Below are 9,195 nucleotides of genomic sequence, written 5' to 3'. Positions count from 1 at the left end.
TGAATGAGTGTGTAGCTGGCACATGGAAGTCAGAGGACAGCTCTCCAGGATAGGTTCTTCTCCTTCCTCCATGTAGGTCCTCAAGGATAGAGCTCAGCCCATCAGACTTGGAGCTAAATACCTTTACCTGCTGAGTGCCTCATCAGTGCCTAACATGTATTTCTAACCTGTCTTATTCAAAGGGAACACACACGCACACACACACGCGCGCACACACACACGCGCGCGCACACACACACACACACATGCACATGTATATATATTTTTTAAACTGAGAAAGAGCTTTACACTATGTCTCAGGCATGCCTGAAACTATGTAGTGTCCACTGGCCTTGATCATACAGCAAGCTTCTACCCAGCCTGGGAAGTACAGGGAAAGGTGATATAGCTTAGGGGCACCAAATGTGACTGCAGAGTTCTGAAATTACAGATATAGGCCACCTTACTCGGAGACTCCCCTTCCCCCACTTATCTGTTTTTTGGAGATAAACAGTTAAAAACAGCTTCCTAGGCTGGTTTTTAACTTGCCATTCTTCTGCCTCTGCTCCTCTAGTACGAAGATTCCAAGCAAGAGCCACCAAGGCAGGCTCAGGTCTTGCATGCAAAAGTAAAACTTCAGCTACAGGTGGTGGTCTTGCTTCTTGCCACAGCTTCTAGGTAACAGGAGAAAGACAGGTAGCCACAGCCACTCAGGAAAGACCAAAAGGCACACCACAAGAGCCTCAAGAACATTGCTTGTCCCTGACTCTTCTCTTTTCTTTAAAATAGACTCTCATTTGTCCCAGGAGACTCAAACTTGCTTTATAGTGGAGGATGGTTTTGAACTTCAGAACCTCCTACCTCCACTGGGATTTCAGGCATGCAATATTATGCCAAGCTTATGGTGATCACACCTAGGTTTCACGTGCTGGCTACTTAGGATCACAGTTTGGACCCTTGTCCTATACATATGCATTTATGATAGCACCCTGGTCACTGTCAGCCTGTGACGCTATGGGCGAAGCCACCTGTGGTTTAGCTCCTTGTAAATGTTCCTCAAACTTTGCTTTTGTTTTCTTTCCCTTTGCCTAATACGATTCTAAATAGAGAGAAAGGCCACGCTTCAGAGAGTAAGATATGAGCTGTTAGAATCATCCACTCCGAGGGAAATAGAAGAGGGATATCGGCCATACAACCTAACCAGCAATCTTCCTGCAGATATATCCCAGGATACTGGGCGACTTTTCAGGTGTCATCAGAATGTGTGTCAAAAAAAATGGACAGTTGCAGCACTGATGAATCTGTTCTTCATGGTTTGCAAATGCTTTTTCAGGTTTTCCCCGTAAGCCCTCTGCTTGTGATTGTTAACAGAGATGACCCTTGAGGTAGCAGCCTGGCCTTCTTCCAGTCAGCTAATTTGTTGTAATGAAGTTTTAGTCTCTGCCATCACCTTGTCTCTTGACTAATTAATTGGCCTTATTAATGTACATTGACTGAGCCTTCACTTGATAATGAGAGGCAGTGGAACCTTTGAGAGGTGGGGCATAAAGAAAGTTAGGTCACCCGAGGTGTACCCTTGAAATGGATATTGGGACCCTTGTCCTCTCTTGTCTCTCATTGCTCCCTGGCCACCACATGGTGAGCAGGTTTCCTTCACCACTTGCTCCCACCACACTGACTCTTCCCAGGCCCAAGCAACAGGAGTCACCAGGCTCTAAATTGAAAAATCTCTGAGATCATGGGTCTACATAAACCTTGCTCCCTTATAAGTGGTTGAGCTCAGGAATTTAGTCACAGCGATGGAAAGCTGGGTAGCATAGTAGGAGAGGAAGATAATGAAGGAAGAATCCAGACAAACTGGCTCTGACAGGAATACCCAAAACCCCTGGAGCTAGGCATGGTGACACATGCCGTTAATCCCTACTCTACGGTGAGGTCAGCCAAGGCTATGCAATGAGACCCTGTCTGGAAACAAAACACAAGAACAAGTCCTCTCATAAGGGCACACATCTCACTCTGAAGGAAGGCTCCATAGAAGAAGCAATTTTTAGGCTAGATTTCTACTTTGAGGGACAAAGAAGTCAGTTGGAAGAGCAGGTTGAAGGAAGTGTGAAGAAGGCCTGTTGTGTAACAAAATTTCATGTCTACCCACCCCTAGGGATCCCATGACAAACAAAAGTATGGATGCCACCAAGCCTAACTTGTTGAACCCTGAATTCTATTGGGGCTACTTGCAAGATCAAAAATGACTCAAAGAGAGCTGCATTACCAAAGCCACCCCAGCGTGGGTGACAGCTCACCATCTGGGAACCTGGAGCATACTGCACAGCCTGCAGGCAGCTCAGTAGGTTGGAGGGTGTCCTTTCCTGTTGCCTCAGTTGATCTAAGCCTCTTCCAGGCAGATCTGCTGGTGCCTGCTTCTTCCTGGCAGCTGGTGAGGTCCCAGAGCATTCTTTGCATCTTTACTTGTCTGATTCTTCTTTGAAACATTCCCACTCATCCCCCTTCCCCCAAAACACACACACACACACGCACACACACACACACACACCTACACACCTACACACACACCACCCACACACACACACACACACAGACTCTTCTTTGCTAGCTGGAACCTGGGATACAGGAGACCTTGCCTCAAAAAAAAAAAAAAGAAAGAAAGAAAGAAAGAAAAGAAAAAAAGAAGAGAAAGAAAGAAAAAAGGAAAAGAAAAGAAAGAAGAAACCAGAATTACCACAAATTCCTATTATTGGCCATCCCCCTGAACAACATGCTTATCTTTACAACACCTCTAACAGTAGCACTAACGATGATATAGATGGAGTTAGAGTTGTAGCTCAGTGGTAGACCATTTCCTTAGAATGCCTGAGGCTGTGAAATCATCTCTGGCCTACAAGAAGGAAGGGCAGAAATGAGGGATAGAAGACGGGAAAGAAGAAAGAAAGAGAAAGCCTTAGAGTAGTAGGTGGGTTGGAAAACTTCTGCAACTCCAGCATTTGGGAGGTGTAAGCAGGGAATCAAGAGTTTAAAGCCAGGGGTTGGGGATTTGGCTCAGTGATAGAGCCCTTGCCTGGCAAGCACAAGGCCCTGGGTTCAGTCCCCAGCTCTGGGGGGGGGGGGAGAGTTTGAAGCCAGTCGCATCTACCTAGTGAGTTCCAGGCCAGCCTGGGATACTCACAACATATTGTCTCATATTATGAATAAATAGATAAATACAAGTTAGAGCAGGAAACAGCAACCCTGTGTATCAGAGGGACAAAAGATCTAGCTCAGAGGAAGAACATTGGCTTAGCAGGTGCAAGGCCCTGGATTCAATCCCAAGCATAAACAAGACCAAACCAAACGTAGTAGTTCATGCCCAAGCAGTGGTGACAGAGAAGGGAACAAGTTAGCAGAGTCCTTGATACACTTGGCAGGACACCCTCCTAGGCAAACACAATATGCATTTACTCCAGCAATTATGACCTGACCCTAAGAATTTCCAGTGGCTTCTTTTAAGAGCTAAAAGTGCTTAAGATTTCACAGAATGTCCACCATAAATTAATCTGTATCTCAATTGCACTGGCACTTTGATTAATTTTTATTATTTTTACTAGTATTTGAGATAGAATTATAGCCCAGGCTGGTTTCAACTCCACAGTGAGGTTCAAGATGACCTTGAACTTCTGATCCTCCTGCCTCCACTTATAAGCACTAAGATATAGGTGTGTATCACCTTGGCCATTTTATGGGGTGCTCAGGATGGAACCCAGCTGTGTTGGTTTAACAAGGATGTCTTCCATAGGCTTACATGGTTGTAGGCTGTATTTTTCAAAACTTACTTTAATAAGGGTTTTCAGATGCTTTAACCTCCCTTCTAGCCCACTACCCACCAGAGGTGGTAGAAAGGCAAGGTTAGTAGGAAGAGGGCCTGTTTAGAAATAATTCTTTGTTGTCAGGATATCAGCAGTTCAGTTCACAGGAATCAGCAGCAGTAGCTCGATCCACTCGCAAACACCATTCATGAATCAGCAACAGCGGTTCGATCCAGAAGAAACTGTGAGGCTCCGCGAATCAGCCTGAGTCCGTGGATGAAGCAAGAAGACACCAGAATATACAAGTACTTCTTTGGTGTGTTTCTCTCTGTGAAGTCATGGCAAACGGTGATCAGTGAAGAAGGCAGGGTGATCAAACCAATGCCACAGTGTAGTCAGGTAAGGCCAGAGTCAGCAAAGCCCAAGGAGGACCAGCAAAGAGTGGCAAGGCGAACCAACGCCACAGCACTGTCCACTGTTGGGTTATACCTATGCCCTTTCCAAACATAGTGTCCTCTCAAGTGTTGGTTCCAGCAAAAATGCTCTTTTCCAGGCAGTGTCCAGAAAAACACCTGTCTATTCTCAGCATCTTATCATCTCATAAGATAGTCTCTATTAAATCATCACATGACATAACCGAGTCTCTAAAGAAACCAGAAATTTCCACTTTGATGGACTTCAGCTGTGAGTAGAATAATAGCAGATTCAGAAGTCAGAATAATACTGACTGAATCATTTGCCTTCGGAAATGCTAATTTAGAATGCAAAAGGGTGGGTAGGCCTTTAATGGCAAGATCAGCACCAGTAGATGAATGGATTAGAGATACAGCCGATATTGGATCTCACTGTTATGATGCTAATCTGGTAGAAGAAGAAATTTCTAACTGTCTTAAGAAAAATTAAAGTGACACATGTTTTTTTTTGGGGGGCGGTTGTTTTTGGTTTTGTTTTTTTTTTTTTCTTTTTCTCTTTTTTCTTTTTTTCGGAGCTGGGGACCGAACCCAGGGCCTTGTGCTTGCTAGGCAAGCGCTCTACCACTGAGCTAAATCCCCAACCACAGTGACACATGTTTTAATTTTTTGGTAATCAAGGTCATTTGAGAACAGATTGTAGGTAAGGTGTTCCTGGAAACAACGTTTGTTTTTTTTTTTTTTTTTTTCTAGAAATAATCCAAAAAGAAGGCCTCAGCCTTCAAGAATATATGGAAGGTGCAGCAAAAGCCATCAGTAGACCGATGGATGCAGATCAACAAGGGATAGGTAAGGTCACACTTTGCCATCAGGGCCCAAATCTGTGGACACAGGCTAATTCACAGAGCCTCCCATAAAGGCCCTGATATCAAATTTGATTCAGTCATTCTCAGTCAGAATTAGAGAAGTTCAGCCCCAGAGCAATTAAACGATTTAGTGCATGTGGTTAAAAACAATACTGCTCTGGATATAATTAAGGTCAGAACAGCTTCAGTAGATGAAAAAAAAAAGTTTGGGAGACACCAGAAAACAAGTATTTTGGCAAACTTCTATAAATGGTCAGAGACCAAAGCTAAAAATACAAATAAATGGCATTGAAATCGAAAGTTTAATAGACATAGGAGCAGATATAACAATAAGTTCACCCAAATCTTGGCATCTAGATTGGCTTCTCAGAAGGTAAATATTCAGCTGCTAGTGATTGGAACTTTATACAGGTGAAACAAAATGCAAGATGGCTCACGTGTATAGGCCCAGAAAGACAAATAGGAAAATTAAGGCCATATGTGGCCAATATAACCATGAATTTATGGGGACATGATCTGTTTTAACAGTAGAAAACACAGATTAACATTCCTCCAAGCTCAGAAACAAACCATAAAATAAAGAATGCTTCTGAGAAAATATTAAAAGGTAATATCAAAAGCAGTCACAGACTGTCCAGGTCATCCACAAACAGGACACAACAAGTGTTAGTTTTCAAAAATACCAAGTAACCTACCTTTAAAAAGGCTAACTGATAAGCCTGCATGGGTGGATCAATGGTCTATGACAAAAGAAAAATTATAGGTACTAGAACAACTGGTTGAAATCTCCCTAATGTGATGGTTTATATATGCTTGGCCCAGGGAGTGGCACTATTAGAAGGTGTGGCCTTGTTGAAGTAGGTTTGTCACTGTGGGTGTGAGCTTTAAGACCCTCATCCTAGCTGTCTGGAAGTCAATATTCTGCTAGCAGCCTTCAGATGAAGATGTAGAACTTTCAGCTCCTCCTCCACCATACCTGCCTGGACACTGCCATGCTCCTGTCCTGATGAAAATGGACTGAACCTCTGAACCTGTAAGCCAGCCCCAATTAAATGTTGTCCTTTATAAGACTTGTCCTGGTCATGGTATCTGTTCACAACAGTAAAACCCTAACTAAAACATCTGTTTTTGTTATATAAAAAAAAAAAGAAATAAGGGAAATAGAGGATGTTAACAGACTTAGGAGCCATAAATAAGTTGATTCAATCAATGGGCTCTTTACAGCCTGGAATCCCATTGCCTTCTTTATTACCTACGCCATGGTTTATGATAGTAATTTATTTAAAAGATTGCTTTTCCACAATCCATTTGCCTGATAGGGAAAGGTTTGCTTTCTTAGTACCTACTTATAACAATGGTTGTCCAATAAAGAGTAATCATTGCAAACTCTTGCCACGAGGAATATTAAACAGTGCAAACAGTCCTACTTTGTGCCAATATTTCATTCAACAGACATTAGAAATAATTTGTAAATAGTTTCCTCAACCTAAAATTGGTCATCACATGGACTTACTGGCTGATTCAAATGCAGATACCTTAGAAAAAAATGTTTGATGAATTATAGAGACTTTTGCCTTGACGAGGATTACAAATTGCTCCTGAAAAAATACAAAGAGACGGTTCTATCAATTATCTAGGATATAAGATAGGTTAACAGAAAATTTGACCACAGAAAGTACAAATCAGGACAGATCAATTACAAACTTTTAAATGATTTTCAAAAATTGCTAGGAGATGTTAACTGGCTATGATCTATCTTTGAACTAACTACTCAAGATCTAAGTAATGTATTTCAAAGGATAATAAGGTCCAAGAAAATTATCAGCTGAGGCTAAAAGAGAATTGTCTCTTGTAGAAGAGAAATTACAGGATGTGCATCTGGCCCATCTGAATCCAAAGCTTGATTGTATTTTGGTTATTTTGCCCTCTACTCATTCTCCCACAGAAATTCTTATACAGAGAGAAGATATACTTAAAGTGGATAGTTTTAGCACATACCAAAATAAAAAAATGAAAGATCTATGCAGAAACAGTTTCTGAATTGATTCTGAAAGAAAAAATGAAACTCCATCAATTAGCAAGAATAGACCCAGCAGAGATTGTGGTACCCTTTACTAATGCTGAAATTGCCTCATTATGAGCAGAAAACAAACATCGGTGTCTCTTCTTCTATACAGGTGAGAATTTAATAATTATAATTTAGTTATTTTTATAAACTGAAGTCTCTTGCTTTTGGGATATTCATTGCTAATCTGCCCCTACCCCCATTACTTCAAGCTCTTTGCCAGAGATCGATTATACTGTTGAGGTGCAGAGGTCACCCCACAAAACACACGAACACTAATCTCAGTCCGACAGGATGGTTTATTGGACACACACCCTAAGACTGATCTATCAGGGCTATAGTTCAGAATTTGGAGGCTGAGGTTACAGCCCCAAACATTTTTCTATGTCAGCTTATAAAAGCGAAAACCACAACAACCACAATGAGCTCATTCTCAAGTAGTGTAAGTGCTGCTGGTGGTCAGCCCTGACCCAAGTCACTTTAGATATATCAGTTCATATTGACCTTCAATTTGGTGGGTTCTATATGTGAAGCTTATAGTTGTAGAATTTCTTAAGATTAACAGACCTCATTTTTTCCCCATCTTTATTAACTTGAGTATTTCTTATTTACATTTTGATTGTTATTCCCCTTCCCGGTTTCACAGCCAACATCCCCTTAACCCCTCCCCCTCCCCTTGTGTATGGGTGTTCCCCTCCCCACCGTCCCCCCATTACCACCCTCCCCCCCAACAATCACGTTCACTGGGGGTTCAGTCTTGGCAGGACCAAGGGCTTCCCCTTCCACTGGTGCTCTTACTAGGCTATTCATTGCTACCTATGAGGTTGGAGCCCAGGGTCAGTCCATGTATAGTCTTTGGATGGTGGCTTAGTCCTGGAAGCTCTGGTTGCTTGGCATTGTTGTTCATATGGGGTCTCAAGCCCCTTCAAGCTCTTTCAGTCCTTTCTAAGATTCCTTCAACGGGGGTCCCGTTCTCAGTTCAGTGGTTTGCTGCTGGCATTCGCCTATGTATTTGCTGTATTCTGCCTGTGTCTCTCAGGAGAGATCAACATCCGGTTCCTGTCGGCCTGCACTTCTTTGCTTCATCCATCTTATCTAATTGGGTGACTGTATATGTATGGGCCACATGTGGGGCAGGTTCTGAATGGGTGTTCCTTCTGCCTCTCTTCTAAACTTTGCCTCCCTATTCCCTCCCAAGGTTATTCTTGTTCCACTTTTAAAGAAGGAGTGAAGCGTTCGCATTTTGGTCATCCTTCTTGGGTTTCATGTGTTCTGTGCATCTAGGGTAATTCAAGCATTTGGGCTAATAGCCACTTATCAATGAGTGCATACCATGTGTGTTTTTCTGTGATTGGGTTACCTCCCTCAGGATGATATTTTCCAGTTCCATCCATTTGCCTATGAATTTCATAAAGTTATTGTTAAAAATATGGAACGCTTCACGAATTTGCGTGTCATCCTTGCACAGGGGCCATGCTAATCTTCTCTGTATCGTTCCAATTTTAGTATATGTGCTGCCGAAGCGAGCACAACAGAACTCATAATATATAGTACATAACAGGGTATGTGGTCACCATGACCTTGCTCTGAGTTGAGTCATTTCTCTGTGTCAATGACTGGCAGGCATATTACAGCAACAATCTGAAATAACTAGAAGGTATGGAAACAAAATGGCTGTAGCTATGCTGGGTGACAAGCTTTAACAACACTATGTTTATTAAGTTTAAAAGTTTTAAATATGAATGAGAAAGGAACAACAGCTGTTGAGAGACATTGAATAGTAGAAATATCCTGCTGAATTAAATCATCCTGTATATTTTCAAGATGTGTTAACCTCAGAATGGAAACGTGAATATGTGTTTTGTTGGGGAAGGGGTTTTGTCTTCGTTTCCACAGGAGAAAAAAAGCTGGGGATACTATCAAAATTAGTGAAGATTAGATTTGAACAGGAAAGACCTCCTGAGTAAGGGGAGACCATAGCTCATCAGATGGCTTGGTCGTTCAATCCAAACTATCATACAGACTAACAAATTCCCTTCATTTGATCAAATGTGAAAAAAATAAAAATAAGAAATAGA

At 42.0% G+C, this 9,195-nt stretch overlaps 1 non-coding gene across 1 annotated transcript; it reads right to left on the bottom strand.

Moving 5' to 3' along the window:
- Window positions 1-8,540: 8,540 nt before the first annotated feature.
- On the bottom strand, window positions 8,541-8,647 carry LOC120094554 (U6 spliceosomal RNA). The gene has a single exon (XR_005488832.1). It is a non-coding gene; the product is annotated as a U6 spliceosomal RNA (small nuclear RNA).
- Window positions 8,648-9,195: the final 548 nt, after the last annotated feature.

Source organism: Rattus norvegicus, chromosome 8, assembly GCF_036323735.1.
Source record: "Rattus norvegicus strain BN/NHsdMcwi chromosome 8, GRCr8, whole genome shotgun sequence".
In the NCBI taxonomy this organism is placed as follows: domain Eukaryota; kingdom Metazoa; phylum Chordata; class Mammalia; order Rodentia; family Muridae; genus Rattus; species Rattus norvegicus.
This window is presented reverse-complemented; position numbering and strand designations above follow the sequence as displayed.